Here is an 18,053-nt window from a genome sequence, read left to right on the forward strand (position 1 = left end):
TGGTTAATTTTTTAACATTTATTTTTCTCTCTCAACCTCTACAGACTGAATACTGGAGCCGGTGTCCCTGATTTGGAGTGCAATTTAATGAAAATCTGGGGCAGTCATTTTTCAGCTTTCTCACTTTGAACAAGGTAGGAGCAAATGTTCCGTATGGAGAATAGAAGATGTGTGTTTTTTCCCTCCATTTTCCCTACATGTAGCACATTATAATTTACACAAATTGTACAATTATATGTTCTAATTAGCTTTGTGTGTGGATTTCTCACATTACAGTCTGTTTCTTACCTTTTTTTTAAGGAAATGATTTGTGTGTGCTTGAGTGGAGAGTGCAGGAGTGTTTGTGGGAGGAATAAAACTAACATTTTCATTATGTGGTAATGGGCCTATTTTTTTGTGCAGTGCAAGTATTACTTTAAATTTGACCCCAAAAAGTTGACTCCACAATTGTATTCCACAAGCATTCTCATGTTATTTTGTGTTCAGGATTGCTTTTGTGTCTTCCTGTGTTTGGAAATGTAGTCAACAGCTGACTTCATGCTTTGGTGTTTTTAAAATTTAAGGCTTGCTTTGATTTTCTGACGTTGCTTTGGTATTGTCTGCAGTAGCTTTTTCCCACAACTGCTTTGTACCAACTGGATTCTATTTGCTCCAGTCTGAATTTCTTCAGTCTACGTTTGTTGGCTTGTGTCCTTTCAGAGTGTGAGGTCTGGTGTGTTTTTTTTTTTCTTCTTTTTTCCTCCTTTCTCTGTCTTTAAAATTCTTCAAGTGAAATGTAAATGTAGATGGATGTGGCAGAAGCCTACTGAACTGATTTGAGCTTCAGAACTGTGACTAACCGCAGTCTGGACTTCCCTGGAGAGCGTTCTCACACACATCTACCGTTATTGTACTGCTCTCCCAGACTGCTGTTTCCAGTGATCTCACTGTCTGCATTTGCACCACCACAGATCTGCTCTTTTCCTCCGAGAGGGAGGAATACGAAAGATGACCTTCTAGTGAATGAAGTCAAGATGACATAAGTGCATAAGTGGCCCATTTTACTTCCCTTTAAAGGGGGAACATGTGACGATTACTTTATTATTAATATGTAGGTAAAGTTCCAACTTTTTTATAATTAAGAAGTTTTGACAGCAGTAGAGATAGAACCAGATATCAGAAACACAAAACTACAGGGTAACTTAAAAATCGCAGGATGGAGGCAACGTTCAGGACACAGCCTAAAGGATAACCCCCCTCACCCATTACCCAAACCAGTTTCAGTAACAGTAATTTCAACTTTTGTTTTGTTTTCCATTCCATTCTAAAATAAAATAGTGTCCTGCTACTTTTGACTCACCCTGTATATTTATGAGGTCCTGACAGAACAGTCGAGGACAGTGTAGACTGCAAGCTGTGATTTTATAACTCTCTATTAGTTATCTGGCCTTTGCCATGCGTATATCCTCAGCTGCTGATACAGTGTTAATGAGCAACAACCAATGAGTTCAATGCCTTTGAATGCACTGTCATAGTTATATAAAAAAAGGTTATGAATTGCTTCAATCTCCAGAGGACATACAGTTCTGGAAAAGAATAAGAGAACACTTAAAAATGATGAGCTTCTTATATTTAACCAAATTGAAAACCTCTGCAATATAATGAAGAGGAAGATGAATGATCACAAGCCATCAACCAAACTAAACTGCTTGAATTTTTTGCACCAGGAGTGGTTTAACCTTATCCAAAAGCAGTGTGTAAGACTGGTGGAGGAGAACAAGCCAAGATGCATAAAACTGTGATTAAAAACCAGGGTTATTCCAACAAATATTAGTTTCTGAACTTTTAAGACTTAATGAATATGAACTTGTTTTCTTTACCTTATTTAAGGTCTGAAAGCTCTGCTTCATTTTGTTATTTCAGCCATTTCTTATTTTCTGCAAATAATATAAAAAGTGCATATAAAAGCACTAAATGACAATATTTGTATTTGGTATTTGGGAGAAATGTTGTCCGTAGTTTATAGAATAAAACAACAATGTTCATTTTAATCAAACATATACCTATAAATAGCAAAATCAGAGAAATCAAAGAATTTGATTCCAGAGCTGTATGTGGAGTTGTTGGTTGTTTTTAATAATAAATAAATGTAAATTGAGTTAATTGCTTTAACCTGTCAAGTAGAATGGAAATTAGCATAAACTTGGATCTGAGTAAAGAAGGTAATCGCTTACATTGTCCCAAGTTTGTCTCTGGTGGGTGTGTATGAGACTGCTTGTGCAGTAAATAAAATGTAAATGTATGTATTTGTGATGGTAAGAGAGCAGAATCTGGTGACCTCAGATTGCAGCTTTGTGATTAGTTTAAATACTGGTAATCTTTTTGAAACCAATAGTTTACCATATCAGTTCACTGCATCATAATTCATTTGCATGAAGTTGAGGAAAATCTTAACTGCTGCTTTTCTTGTTGAAGACTGGTCGCTTGTTGCTGGTGGTCACTTGTCATTCATAAGTCATTTATACAATCACTTATGTCTATCAGGTTTTAGTACAGTAGCCACATAAATGCTGTAAATTAATCTAAAAAAACGAAAATTCAATAATGATGTTGCACAATAACTTTAAATAAACTCAAAATGTGCATCGTTGTATTTGATATGTTCACAGTTATTACTGTAAAAAGAATTTGTTCTTGATAGTAGTTGTATTAGTAACAGCTGCATGCTTTCTGTGTCTTCTGCGCTTGTACAGTAAACACTTTCCAGTCTTGGAACCTGCAGATGTGCTTTCCTAGATCCAAACTGTTCCTTCCAGGTTTGTCAGATTGTAAATCCGCATTTACTTAAACCTTGAGCAGATGTCCTCGATCGAGCTAAAAATAGTATCAAATATGCTCATGAAGTCCTGTTAAAATCTGTTTTGACTGTGGGATTCCTAGTTATTATGTGATTTTCATTCTCTCTCTTTCTCTCTCTCTCTGTCTCTCTCTCTTTCTCTTCTCTCTCTATGTCTGCAAGCGACGGAGATGTTTAATTGCTGTGGAGATCTCGCTCCAAGTTATCAGAAATTCTCTGACTTGTTCTTTATTTATTTGCACCTCCTTTGATGTGCAAGTAGTTTCTGCTGGGAAAATAGGACACAAGTTTCAGGGAAGTTTGATCTGGATTGGTGGAATATTTTACTGGGCAGCTACAGCTGGAGCAGGATGGAGAACAATAATAGTCATTTAGTATTTTATGGTTGTTTTTGTGTGTTTCTCTTGTGTCTCTGTGGGGCAGATGTTGCTTAGCAGGATTCCTCTGGGTAAGAGACTCAGGACTGGTTGTGTTGATCAGGACTGTGGTTTCTGGACTTTAGTGCTGTATGTAAAGGGTTAGCGTGTGCGCGCGTGGGCGAATGTATGCATTCAGCCGTTGGTGTTGGTTCAGAGGTGTAAAGCAGAGGAAATGTCTTGTTTGTTTGACCTGTGTACATACTCAGTCACCTTTAAGACTGGGAGTGGCTCACTTGGAAGAGACACACACACACACACGCCTTTACTGTAATCAGTCACTGTATTTGTTTTCATATGCATTTTGTTCTCCAGTAATGCAAAGGATATAAAGATATTTATACCATGTAATAAAAATGATTGAAAAAAGTTCTTTAGCACCGCTGTGAATATTTTGATTAATATCTGTTGCAAATAATAAAAAATCTGTCTTAATTATAGGAAACTTAAATGCAATAGAATTTGTTACTGTCAAACACATGCTACAGCACAAACCACACATTTACTGCCCTAACTCACATAAACAAGTGCTCCATGATGAATGCACCCTATAGTTAGTGCTGGCACTTCATTTTTGAGCAGTCAAACAACTGATGACAACTTGCCTCCCAGGTGTCTCACCTTATTAATCACCTTGTGGTTTCTTCTGGTCTTCTGAGCCAAGTCAGATTCCTCCCTCCGAGGCTGTGTGAACAGTATGCTAAAGTAGAGGCACTGATCTGTGAATGTCAAGAGGCAAACGATTTTAAATATTTACTATTGTTCACTAGTCTTGAGGATAGTTCAGTCTGGTTCCTTAGTTTTTTCTTTTTTTTTATATATATATATATAAATAAAATGATTTACAAAAATAAAAAGGCACGTAAATAAGTAAAGTTTGCCAAGGGCAGCTTCTAGCATGCTGACAGGACAGTGCTTCAGTTCTACTCAAGTGCAGGCTTATTCTTTTAATTAGAAAACTGCTTTAAATAGCAAAAGGTCATTCCTTTTTTTAAGTGATCAAAGGGCTGCTGCATTGTGTTTGCAAATCACTTAATCAGGAAGGTCTGAGAAATAGCACTGCCATTTAAAACCCTTCTGCAGAACAGTAAATAGCACATTTAATTAGTTTCTTTCTATAAATAGATCTTACCCTCATGATGTAACCCCTTAAATCAATTAAACACATAGAAAAGTAGTTTTCTGAGACTAGATCTTTCACTTTTTTTTTACTGCCATTAACCTTATTTTCATTAATTTTGTTGCCTCATCATACTTTTCATATTTAAACCTAATGTCTCCCCAGTTTTCTGTTTTCTACAGTGAGCTTTTTTACACTTACAAATATATCTATATGTTACATTCTTGGTCCTATCTCTACTGATATGACTGGTTTCGTGGGAATCAGCGGTGTGTTTGTAAATGATACTTCAGGCACAGTGTACTTTGGTCATAAACAAATTCACAGAAGGGCAGTAGCTGGAAATATATTATAAGACTATAGGACCTTGGCTTTGGTCCAAGATTCCCCTATCTGTGTAACCCCATCTGACCCCACTGCTTCCTGTAGAGTTTTGTGATCTGGAGAGGCTGGATGTGTTCTGTGCTTATTGTAAAGCATTTTCTTTTTTTTCTAAGCTTTTTGTTTGTTTATTTGTCTAATTGAATATGTTGAAGATTTGATTGGGTTGATACCAGTAGAAAATACTGGACCAGATTTCAACCAGTCCTATCTCTGTTTTTAAACTCATTTATCTCATCGTTTTGGCCATGCACTGAATGTTTAAAGTCTTCTCAGAGGGTGGTCCAATTTATTCCCTATTTTCTGGTGTTTATTTTGGTCCAGCTCTATGTTTCGGCACTCCCTGAAATCTTCAAGAACGTACGTCACTTTTACAGTGCATGTGGTTTGTGTTTGGCTCAGATTTTAAAGAAGGGGATACTGATAAGTGTAATAAATATCGGGTAGATAAATAAATAATTTGCTGCCTCTGGCCCTGTTTTCTTCCCCAGCATCTCTCCCGCCTCTTGCTCGCTACCCCTCTGGAGCAGATCCCGGCTGACCCACTTGGCCGAGGTGCCGGCGCTTGGCCGTGAGCCGGCTCCTCCTAGAGCCGGGGGCCAGAGGCTGCAGTAGCTTCAGTGCGGGGTCCTGCCAGCTGTGCCGTGAGGGCCTGCCAGTGGAAAGCAGAGCCGCTCAGACGTTTTCCTGTCTGCTGGCCGCTGGAAGCACGCGTCGAACAAAGAGCGCTTTTGTGAGCTCCAGGAACGGAGGCGTGCAGCCACTGAGGGGCTCCAATTCAGAGAAAGTCTGGTGGAGGGATGATTGGATGGCACAGAGTCAGGTTGAGTCCGTTAGAGAACAATATGTGATGCTTTGAGAGATTGCTGCCTGCTGGTCAGGTGATGGGCAGGCTGATAAGTGTGTTGTTAATACAGTTGCTCTAGAGCAAAAATGTTTGACATGAAGCTTCAGTGTTGGACTCAAAGAGAATGGCTGACTTTGTAAATGACGCTCAGTGATTGAGAATTAGCACATGTGGTGTTTTAACAGGTTTTTATTGCAGTATCTTGAAAAAGCATCAGCCAGGGTTTCTGATTAGCTTGTTTGATCTGAATAACAAGAGATCCAGTGTTGCATGTTTAGAAATGTAGGATAGGGACTCTAGTCTGATTCTAGGGCTGTGTATTGACGAGAATCTGCCAATATGATACATATCACAATACACGTTGAATGAGTAAATGTTTTGGGATAAATATAGAGATATTGTGAGAGCCACTGCATGCTACGGTGCATGCTGGGTTGCGTTGCGTCGCGTCAAATGCAGCCTCGCCATCTGGCGAAAAAGTTCAGCTAAGCACAACTTAATTCATATGAATCTGGCTGCTGCACTGCGTTCAGCCAACCGGGGAAGAGTAGGCTGCTACGTCACACACAAGCACCACGCACACAGTACAGGTGCCTTTTAACCAGAGAAGAGAAGCTGAAAATGGCAGAATATAGGTTTATAGAACTTTAGATTCCAACTATGTTAATTTAAAGTTTAAAAATCTTAAACTTATGATTGCCTACTTCTGTTGCTTTATTTGAATTCAAAATCTTGCCACACACCAAATGGTGAGCTGAAAGATCCGGAATACAGCACTGCTTTTTGGTTGTATATTTAAATACACCAAGAAAACGTTTTAATCTCTACTTGTAAACTTTTACTGAAAAAACTGTGGAAATCAATATAGTATTCTAAAACATATGATATTTTTTGGATAATGGTAACATTGAGAACTTTTGATGTACCAATATTTTTTTACACAACATAAACATAATGCAGTTTGATATGAAATGCCATAGGAAATAATAATAATTAAACAAAGAAGTAGTATTATTCTTTAATATATTATTAATGTTCAGTTGTTTGTATCGCTATTTACTATTTGTAAAGCAAAAACTCTCACTGTGTGTAAAAGAGAGGGATATTATCGCTCATTAGAGTTGTTTACTATTTGCATCTCAGCCGGGTGAGCTCAGTGTTCTGCAGTCTCGCTCCGGGATTAAATGTGTGTGTCCCTGCATGAGGGCAGCTGAGAGAGAGCAGCAGTGTGTTTTCCGCTCTGGGAATGAAAATGCCCGTTCTTTTGTTGGCATGTTGCTTATCTGTCGTTGATTTACATGTGTTGCAGGATATCGCAGTGTTCATAAATGCCATTGAAGTGTGTATGTTTGTGCTTCCTGTGTTGATAACTTGTGGGCTGTGGCAGCGGTAAGGTGTGTGTTTCTGTGTGTTTGTGTGGCAGCAGTCTCGACGGCTTCAGGTTTTAAATGTCGACCGTGGCAGCCGTCGGACTGGTCGTCATGGTAACGGCGGTTCAGTCAGGCTGTGCCGTGTGGTGCTCGTCCAACCGGCATGAGCTCCAGTGTTTCTTTTGTGCGGCGGTTCCCAAAACCGCTGCCTAGCACTGTTCTAACACACACATACACAGCTCAGCTCAGAATAGGTCTGTTAATTAGCAGATTAATCAGATCAGGCTAGCACTGATGACTAGACACCGTCATGACTGTTACACTGCTGCTCTGTGTGACTACCAGACTTATTACACAGCATTGTTTAATGTAGAAGTTGTAAGTAGCCTCCTCATTCAATAGGGCTGCAATGATTAGTCGACATAATCGACAACATCGGCTATAAAAAGTTCAAAAGTCAAAATTTCATTGTCAGTTTCAAGACAGAATAGCACTATTATTACAATATGTATTTTTGTATTGTCTCAACATGTATGACCATTATTGTGAAGAAATTAGACACCCACAAGGATGTTTCTTATGAGATTTAAGAAACATGATGACAATAAAAGGCTGTCTAGAACCAGGATACTTCAGGATAAGTGAAATGTTTCTTTAAAAATACCGAAATTATTGGGCCTCATCTTAACATTAAATCACTTCATATGTTGTCCTTTGGTTTCATTTTATATCATAAAGAAAAAAACACTGAATGGCAACTACATCTTGCTGAAGAATTGAACAATTTCCTGATTCCACCGCAGAAAAACAACCACACTGGTCCACACTGATCCCATCATTGAAGAGTTCTGTTATTTTATTTACACATACCTATGTGTATAGAGAGAGGTGTTGTATTGTTATATTCTTATTATTTATTCTGCACTATTCTCAAAATAAAAAAGTATTAATCAGTAAAAAATGTTTTTTAAGGGGCTACAAGAGCCTGCAACCACCTTTAGATCAGTTAAATCTTTGTACTACTGTAATACTTATATTTCCAGTGTTGCTGCACCTATGCTGCAATAAAACATTCATATCAGTATTTACTTAACCTCTGACGATTTGCGTGGCAAAGGTCATTCCTAACATATATCTGCTTCAGTCAATGACTCATCAAGTCCTGGTTTGGAGTCATTTTTTTTAGCAGTATAAAAGCAGTACACTGGCTGATACATGTATTAAATATGTCTGATAGGCTAGTCCTGTGCAGCATTAGACGAGCCAAGTGGTCAAGTAATTTTTTCGCCTCACCAGCAGTGGAAAAAAATGTGCTGAAGTAGAAGCACTGATCTGTTCTACTTGGGTGCTGACACATTTCTTGAATTAGAAAATTGATTTAATTAGGTAAAAATGGTTTAAAAAAAGCACAGTTGTTTTTGCAAAGCTGTTAATAAGCAAAATCAACTAAATACCTTAAACTACGTAAACTACAAGTAAATAGTGTCTTCAGGCAAAATCAGTTCTGAAAGCAGCATAACCAAGCCACCTGACCCTCATGCAGTACTAGTCATTATTCTGAGGGAGAACATTTTTCCTCAGTCTGCTTCACCTCCATCCACTTCCTTTAACTGGATGTACTTTATTACCTTCTTTATACTTTTTCAGAAAAAAAACCTTCTAACTGTGATAAGTTATTAGGAGTTGACAGAATAATCAGAATGTATGGTATGCTGATTCAGGATTATACATTTTAATTACGCTAATGCAGACATAAAAATAACTGAAAAATAACTATAGGTCTGTTAATTAGCATGATGTGTTAATTAATGATTTGCCACAGAATGAAAACTTGAAGTGAGAGTGCCATAATTGATGTTTTTTTTATATTGAGCATGTTAAGGTGAAGCTTTTCCTTACATCTCTACACTTTTTAGGAGGACATTTTAGAAAGCTATAGGTAGTGCTGGGCGATAAAACGATATGGATAGTTATCGAGGAAAATATATATTGCAATAACTATGATAAGCCGGACGATAGAATTCGATAAACTTTATTTTTTATTTCCCGTTTAAGTAACGCAATCAGGCAGCGCGCTGGACTGCTGCTTAGCCCAGAACAACCCCTCCCCTCCCCTGAGGGCAGTGATTTGATTTATATTGTAATACATATCGATATCGGATGATATGGAAAACTATATCGTGATAAGGTGTTTTCCATATCGCCCAGCCCTAGCTATAGGTTATAAGTGTACATAATAATTAGAATAAATAGGTTTTTAAATTTACATTTATCACAATTTGTTAATGCAGACAAAATGTAAACCTTAGCATGAAGATCACCTGTTTTCCACTGGGAGAATGCCGTTTATCACCACCAATGTCTAGGGAATGCATCAGTTGCAGTATGTTCTGTGCAGTATCTGTGTAGATCACTCTTGCGGAACTGCAGACCAGAGTTCGTTACTGTTTGCACCACCTAAACCTTGGAAATCACCAAATGTGAAGGAGTTCCCCACACTGGCACAGATCATGTATATCATATTCCTATCCAAAAATTCCAGCTCCTCTGCAACTGCATTTTCTCACTTCTCATTCATACAGCCTGCAGGTGAAATGCTCAAATTTAAGCTGTTTTTAACATCGCCTCGCTGCTTTAACTCTCCACTCGGAAGTTATACAAGTTGCAGCTAAAAGCAAAAGGGGAGAAGGGGACAGCGATAAGTGATTTTTTAATATATTTTTTTTGTAGGAGCACTCACTGACTGTATCATAGCAACATACAGCACATCAACAGCTGCTTCAGTCTGGAAAAAACTAATGGATTCAAGGGTCAAACAAGGACAGTGCATTAATGATGAAAAATGTGCTAATCATTTTAATAACTTAATTTCATTAATGCAGTAGGAACCTAAAAATAAATTTCAAACGAAGGGAAGTTTCATACCCGAGTCTGAACAAGGGCTTATATGTTTGTTACATTGGTTAGTCTGGGTTTCCCACTGCAGATTTATGAGCAAAACTAAAGTACTTTGCTGAATCCTAGGTAGGCTTTGTCTACCACATATTTTTGCATGGCTCAAGTGCATATAAAGGGGAGTTTTAGCCGATTTCAGCAGAACACCAGTTCTTTTTCTTCTTCTATTGTTTAAGTGCTTTATATACTGCCTTACGTTTGTGTAATTAATTTTACACTGCAAATAAACCAGATAATGATTCAGTTGATTTTTGAGTTTAGACCAAACTGAGCAGTCTATGGGTCCACACCAAGCAAGGTAGTTGTGAAAGCACTAGGGCTGCAACCAATGATTAATTTGGTAGTTGACTTATCTAATGAATATTTTTTAGTCAACGATTATTTCAGCTGTTTTCCATCACTAAAAATGTTAGAAACAGTTGAACGTGAGATTTAAAAGGCATTTAAATGTCTGCATATTGTTTAAATGTGGAAAGCACTTTGTGTGGTACTGTTACAAATAGGGCTGTCCCTAACGATTATTTTTTAAACGATTATTCTAACGATTATTTTTTTCGATTAGTCGACTAATCTATTCATTGAGAAACATATTTAAATAATTATTTTACGTTTTAAAGCAAACGATAAATTACTATATTTATATATAATAACAACAACAACAACACAAGCCTACTAAACCAAACCCCACACTTATAATCACTTACATGTACAGCACGTTGTTTAGATCTATAACGCTAAAAATGGATAAGCTCCCATACACCACAACCGTGTGTTGCACTGTTTTCTGTGACCGCTAGATTTTGTGACCACTGGCAAGTAGTTCTCAGCAGACCGGTGCACTGGCCGATTCGAAACGTGTTCGTTTCTAATGTTTACCCCGACTGGCCAAAACGGTTCAGTTTAGGGCTGAGGGTAAGGTGTAGGTATAGAAAGCTTCCGTTTTGCCAATGAACGCTCATAACCGTGAGCACTGGTCACAAAATTCCGACGGTGACAGAAAATGGTGTAACACCGCAGCGCCGACGGCGCTAGCTAAAATAACTTAAGGCAGCTAGCTTAGCTAAACACCTGAACTTATGAATAATGCTACTGTTTCTGGAAACTGCGAAATGCCATGCACAAATATAAACCAAAAATGTATAATTTCTGCCTGTGGCAGGTTTAAAACCTTTGGTAGACAGCCTTAAGTCTTTTTAAGGACACCCGCGGAGACCCTGATGTAAACGGTAACTTACTGTGTGACCCTGTTGACATAGTGCTCCTGGATGTTTGCGCTTCAAGTGCTCCTTTTGCACGTATGGCAGAGGACCACATTGTTGCCCTTTTGCGTGAAATGCTCCCAAACTTTAGATGCCCGCTGGCGTTTTTTTGTAGCTGGAGATTGCTCTCCGGAGTCCAAGCTCTCTAGAGCTTAGATTCTCTGCCCGAACCCGACATGACCCGAGGCCCGCCCGTAAATCCGACCCGGGCTCCAGAAAATAGTCCGAGATGTAGGCGTCTGTTTTTTAATTATATTTTAATTTAAAAAAAAATAACGAAAACTGAAAGTGAAACTAAACTAATTTATTTATAAGCGCTGTTTTCACTACCGCAGTTCTACAGCGGGGGTGTTGTGCCGATTCTGTCCGCGAAGCGGGAGTCAGATTCAGCAGAGAGTCGGATTCGGCACAAACGCGGCGGCACCTCGCGGTCCGCGGTGTCAGTTGTAAGCGCTCGCGCTAGCCGCAAAATACGGCAGAAAACACTGAGGGAGCTGCAGAATTATGAATGGGACTAGAATATGAGCACGAGGAGATCAAAGAGAACCTTCACCTGTGAGTAGAACAAGCAAATCTCTCTCTCTCTCTCTCTCTCTCTCTCTCTCGCACGTGAACCCCTCCGCGTTTGACTTGCAGAACTGTGTTTAGCTGTTCTTAAAAATCATTTTAATTAAATAATAGTTCTATGCTTCTATGTTACCGTGTTAATTAACATAATTCTGATCATATTTCGCTCATTAAAACAGCCCGAAAACAGCCAGTTGGAATTTTTGGGCCCGATCTAACCTCTAATGCTCTCCACAGGCGCCGCCATGTTTACGACGCGCCGACGCACGTTATGCAAATCGATGTATTTTTGTAATCGATGACGTCGATTATGTCGATGCGTCGCCCCAGCCCTAGTTACAAATAACTATTAGTCGACAATGACATTTGTTGTTGACAAATTTTAATAAACAACATTGTCGATTATATTAACTAATCATTGCAGCCCTAGAAGGCACCTTCAAAAATGCTACATATGTGCAGAGTGATTAATAGAGCAAATTGCGAATATTGATTGCCGAAATTGGACCTCATAATGCATTGTATTCAATATGTAATAGTCACATCACAAAATGTATGTCATGACAAATTTATCACATGAAAAGTATGTGTATGCTTTTGTGCATTGCAGTAACTGTGGGTGTAGAAATTGCAGAACCTGCTACCGCTGACACATTGTCCTATTGTTTGCTAGGTCAGATAATTAAGTCGCATAAAGGCTTTTATGAGGGATGAAATGAACATGCTTGGTATAACAGGTCGTGATGGCATGCAGGAGAAACCAGTGCTTTCCTATTCTGCGTATTTCACTCTTACTGACACACCTCAGACTCTCCCATACAGCCACCCAACCTCCTGACCTCGTGCGTTGCGTTGCGTGTAGTTTCATCTCTTTCACTTCACACCAGCTCCTTCTACTTCCTTCTGAATCAGGAATGACTTCATCATTAACATGATTGTAACTGAAACAGAATTAGTCAGAGGGCCAAGTGCAACATTCAGTGCAGTGGTATAGAACTGTATACTGTTAGGATTTCTATAGCAATTGTATGAAAAGCTGCAGAATACCATTTAATAATGCATCATTTAAGAGGGATAATTTAGTCCTATACAGGCAATGTTCTGATCTTTTGCTTTTACCGCTGTATTCATGCAGAGCACCATCTGGCATCTAGTGGGACATGAGAACTTAATGCAATATATTTCATGTCCATCTGCTTTCTGTTGGTCGTCCCACCTAACCAACCCACTTAGATTGCATTAGTCCAATGGCCAAGATGTTCTGTCCTGTTTTATTATATAGGTGTGTGTGGAAACGTATTCCCACCACATCCTTTCCTTTGAATTATGGTGGTTACAAACAAAACTGTCATGTAAAAGCTCCGTTATCTGGTTGGGAAGAACAGGCATGTCTTTGATTTTAGATCAGCCTTGAACACAACCTGAAATGATATATACATAATCTAATCTAATCCTGTATCCAATCATTTTTGATTGTGTTTTTAGGATAATACATTTCTGATGGGCACAAAAACAAAGCTTGAGCCTAGGAATACACTGACATTGGAAATGTCATGGGACTAGTAGAATATGGGTGGAGTTCAACCTCACTCAGAAGATAGCTCCTTATACAGGTGTGGGCATTCCTAATTCCCATTCGAATTCCCGCCCCCCCTGGGGTCACTCTTCGTGATCAGTTTGCATATTAATTTGTTTCTAAACTAAAAGTACTTACGTCACACGTACAGCCTCTAAAAGAGGATCCGGCTCAGTTTTACTGAACTCAAGTGGCTGGTGGAGCAATGGAGACTTTAGAAGGGGAAACTCAGAGCTCAGCCGGTCATACAACCATAGTAAAAGCAAAGAAACGAAGGAGTAAAGTTTCTGACTGAGTGCGCTGTCTCTCTCTCTCTCTCTCTCTCTCTCTCTGACTGAACATAACCTGGAATCGGATTTATCTGCTCTGAAAGGAGACGCATCACACTTGCCCAGTTTAAAATGATTCTTCTGCATGCTCGGTGCAATTACCCACTCTCACCAGAGAGGGCCCTAAATCCCAAAACTAACAGACATCAGCTTTAAACACAGTTTTTCTACCGTTCTACAGTTTTGTGTTCACATTGTACTTGATTATGTTCTGAATTCACAATATCCCTGAAAGAAAGAGCATTTTTGCTTCTGGTTCATGCTGATGTTTAGTTGTGATAAAGATGTGTGAAAAGAGCAGTGGGTTAATAACCTGTAATACTGAACCATTGTCAGGGAGTAAAGTTTACTCATGTGGCGCTTCCTGTGGGGGTCATTTGTGGACTTGGCTCTCTGGAGGAAACCCTGACATATTTAAAGGAGCGAGAGAGTATTAGGAGCAGCACCTGAATGTATGAGAGACAGAGGGAAATGAAGAGAGAGAGAGAGGGAGGGAGGGAGAGAGAGAATGAGGGAGTGAGCGAAAGGGAATCTCTGCAGTGGAGGAATCCAATATCTATTTTTACTCTGAATGGTGAGAGCGGTTGCTATGGCATTGCCAATGGGCACTGCTGACATGCTGGCTTCTCTGTGCGTGCGGAGCAACACCAAGGATCCACGCTGGAGTGACTCACATCCTCAGAGCTTCACTGACCTACATCTGATAATGCACACACAAACACACACACACACACACACCCTGTAGATTGCCTGTAGAGACTGGATCTGCGTGGCAGAGGAAAAAAAAGAGATATGCTGAATGTGTGGGCACTTTGCATGAATTCATTAGAAACAGAAAGCTGCCTAAAGTGTGAGCAGAGAGAGGGTGAGAGGGAAACAGAGCTATAAAGGTTTAAAAGTGCTTTAGAAATATTTTTTTTCCCCTGTCAAGGACCATTTTGAGGTAAAAACTGAAAAGACTTAGAAAACCTACTGACTCAAAATACACCTTCAGCCCCTGCCCATTGACTGCTGTCGTCAGTGCGTTTTGTGAATAGGTTTTCTGTTCTCTTACCAAGAACAGGCAAAAAGGAGAGAACAGGCCACAAAGTAGCATGTGGTAGAGAATTGCTTGTGTCATCTTGTATATGTCTGAACATTATGACCTTCTTCAGACAGATTTTCAAAGATTATTCTTTCTTTCTTTTCATTTATTTCTACATTCTTACTGAGTGGAACTGAAGAAGTTCACATCTCCTTATACACTCAGAAATGTCAGTAATTTGCTGGTTTATTTCTTATGACTTGATTATTGAGAAGCATACTGTAAGTAAAATATGATTCTTTCAGTTTTGGGATTTAGGTTCCTCTCTGGTGAGAATGGGTAATTGCACCGAGCATGCGGAAGAATCATTTTAAACTGTGCGAGTGTGATGCGGTCTCCATTCAGAGCAATGAATTCTTTTCCATTTTATGTTCAGTCAGAGAGAGAGTGAATGAGCTACTGAGGTCTGAGTTTCCCTCGTCTGAAGTCTCCATTGCTCCACCAGCTGCTCGCATTCAGTAAAACTGAGCCTGATCCTTTTTTAAAGGCTGTACGTGTGACGTAAGTGCGTAAAGACACGTGACCTGGCCAGAAGAAATCCCACGGAAAGCGACCGACACCCCAGTTTTCAGAATGAATATATTAGGCTCAGCAGGGATGGTCGTTTCAGCACACTGGTACCAATATAAACACAATACTCAGAAATGCTTCTGCTTTCAGTTTAGAAACGAAATAATACGGACTGCCACTTTAAAGAGTGCACGTATTGTTAGATAGTGAATGAAAAATCAGGTCTTATGGTCAACATGTTTGATGCAGAAGAAGTGGTAAGGAGTTAATACCAGAGCAACTTGGTCAAGGGCCAAATTGTTATGGTCAGATGACTGGGTCAGGCTTGTGCGTTGCTCCTGGTCAGCAGTGCTTCTCTGGTGGCAGAATGTTGGACACTCTTTGCTGATCAGCATGTGAGACCAGCAAAGGCTTATTTATCCCTTTTTGTCTGAACCAACAGAAAAGCTACAAGAGTGGCTTAAGTCTAAAAAATGTTAATTACAGCACACAGTGGAAAGCATCTCCTGTGTAAATGCTAACCACCGTCCACCATCAAAAATACCTACAATAGGTACGTGTCTGTCTTATAGAGTGAGCTGTTTTGGTGACTCACAGATGTCTCAGTGTTTGGCTCATTGAATATTTGCTCTACTTGGATTTTAAAAAATAAAATTTCCTCTTGTCTTTTCACTAATCATATTTATTGGAATGGGTTATTTTTCTTGTATTTAAAAGCACTTCACAGCTTTACACACAATTACTTCATAATATTTTGGCTATAAGCTAAAAGCTAGTCCCTCCTTTTGTCTTCATTTTACTCAAACATAAACCTATACATAGAAAAATCCAAGAAACTGATTCAGAAACTGAAGTATATTGTGTTAATTATGCTATCCTCTCCTAAATTTGAATTATTTAAGTAGAAATTAGTCTGCTTTAGTATGCATTGTATTCAGCCGTAAAGATAAGGTTAAAGAACAGGTTTTCCATTAACAGCTGAGACGGTTTAATACAGTGCCTGAATGAATGATTGATTTTTGTGTGTATGTGTCTGTGTGTGTGTGTAAATTAACGGGATATATTAGTTCTGTGAAACATTTGTGCTGCTGGTCTTGAGTGCTGTGGTTTAGAGTCCTTACAAAAATAACATGCATTTTGTAGTTAGTTCTTTATTATTATCTTATTTTTTAGCTTGAGATAGGAATTCATATGCTGCTGTTACAGGTTAGAGAATTGTGTGTGTGTGTGTGTGTGTGTGTTTGTGTTATTAGCAAGTGTTAAATGGCAGTAGCAGGGGTGGGGTGGTATGAGTAAAAACTCAGATGTGGTAAGAGAGGGATTTCTTTGGTGTGGTCGTGAGGTCATCCTGCTGTGTCTGGCCAGTTTACTTCAGGTAAAATCGTTTGTACTCTATAGTCAATGTTATCCCGGTTCTGTGGTTTTCTTTCTCTGCACAGACTCCTGTTCTCTCTTTCGCTCTCCTTTTCCCCTCCTCTGTGAATGTTCTTTTCCTCCCACTGTCTCTGAGCTGGTGAGAGTGTCTGAGATCAGACCTTGATTGGCTGAGAGGCTGCTCTCTACGCCACTTCTCTCCTGCTCCTCTAATGTGTCGTTTGTCACTTCTGGAGAGCGGCTGTGCCTCCTGGCTGCGGAGAATGTGCGCTGAATCAGACTGCAGTGCTATTGGCTGTGGCTGCTGCAGCCTGTTGAGCGGTGATTAAGTCGCAGTGAGCGAGCGAGTGAGCGAGCAGGAGAGGGAGGGAGAGGCAGAGGAAGGAAAGTAGGTCAATGGGTCAGCAGGTCAGTGAAGCATCTAGTGACATCACAGTTACAAAACCACTGCAACTGCTGCTCTACAGGAAACACAATGGCGGCCTCGCTTCCCCTTCTCGCTCTTTCTCTCTCGCTCTCTCTCTCTCTCTCTCTCTCAACCCTCCCTTTCATTCTTTACGTGTTTCTATTTCGTTTTCTCTTTCTATTTTTTTCCCGGTCTCTTCCGTGTGTCTTAACATCTTTATTTATGTCTGGATTTTTGTTCTTTATCTTTTGCTCTCTCTTTTGTTTTTCACTTTATTTATTTTTATCTATTTCCTTTTCTCAGTTTCTATTTCTTTCTTTCTTTTCTCAAGTTATTTTTCTATTTCTTGTTTTCTCTAACCCTCTCTTTTGCTCTCCTTTCTTTTATTCTTTATTTCCTATTTCTTTCTCTTTCTATTTTTTTTCCTCCAGCCCCACTTTATTCTTATTTTTTTTCTTTTGTCCTCTTTTTCTCTTGTAAATGATATATTTTACCATCTCTTCCTTTCTTTTACTTAATTTACGCCTTAATCAATTTATCTTTATTTTTTGCCTTTCTTTCTTCACTTCTTTATGCCTTTCTCTAAGTATAATTTTGTTTTTTTTTCATATGTTCTATCTTTTATGCTCTTTCCCTCTCTTCCTCTCTCATGCCCATTCTTTTTTCCCCTTTCTTCTTTGCTTTCCTTTCTTTAGTTTCCGTATTTTTATTTCTCGTTCTCTTTTCTTGTTTTGCTTCTGTAATTCTTTTAATTTTTTTCATGTGATTACAGATCATTTGCTACATTCATTTCACATTTTTATATGCTCAGCCCTTCTAATCTATACATAAGTAAAATTAATAGTGACTCGCCAGTCAAATAGTAAACCAATAAGCTGAAGGCCACAGAATATCGACCAGACCCTCTAAAACAATTACCCACAATTCCCTTATTCTTACAATTTGCAGAAAAAACATCAGGCTAGCCCAGTGAGAATATAACTAGCAGAGGGGTCTGAGTACTGATCACGCAGGGTTCTCAAA

At 39.1% G+C, this 18,053-nt stretch overlaps 1 protein-coding gene across 2 annotated transcripts in view; it reads left to right on the forward strand.

Annotated features, from left to right (window-relative positions):
• The window catches only part of clocka (clock circadian regulator a), a 74,776-nt gene that overhangs the window by 16,319 nt on the left and 40,404 nt on the right, over positions 1 to 18,053 (forward strand). The window contains exons 2-3 of one of the 2 annotated variants that reach the window (XM_049481829.1): positions 45 to 134; positions 5,245 to 5,576. The gene's annotated coding sequence lies outside the window, so the exon portion shown is untranslated. The remainder of the gene's footprint in view (positions 1 to 44; positions 135 to 5,244; positions 5,577 to 18,053) is intronic. The other variant, XM_007259522.4, reaches the window with a different exon arrangement.

This window comes from Astyanax mexicanus, chromosome 1 (assembly GCF_023375975.1).
Source record: "Astyanax mexicanus isolate ESR-SI-001 chromosome 1, AstMex3_surface, whole genome shotgun sequence".
NCBI classification, from domain to species: domain Eukaryota; kingdom Metazoa; phylum Chordata; class Actinopteri; order Characiformes; family Acestrorhamphidae; genus Astyanax; species Astyanax mexicanus.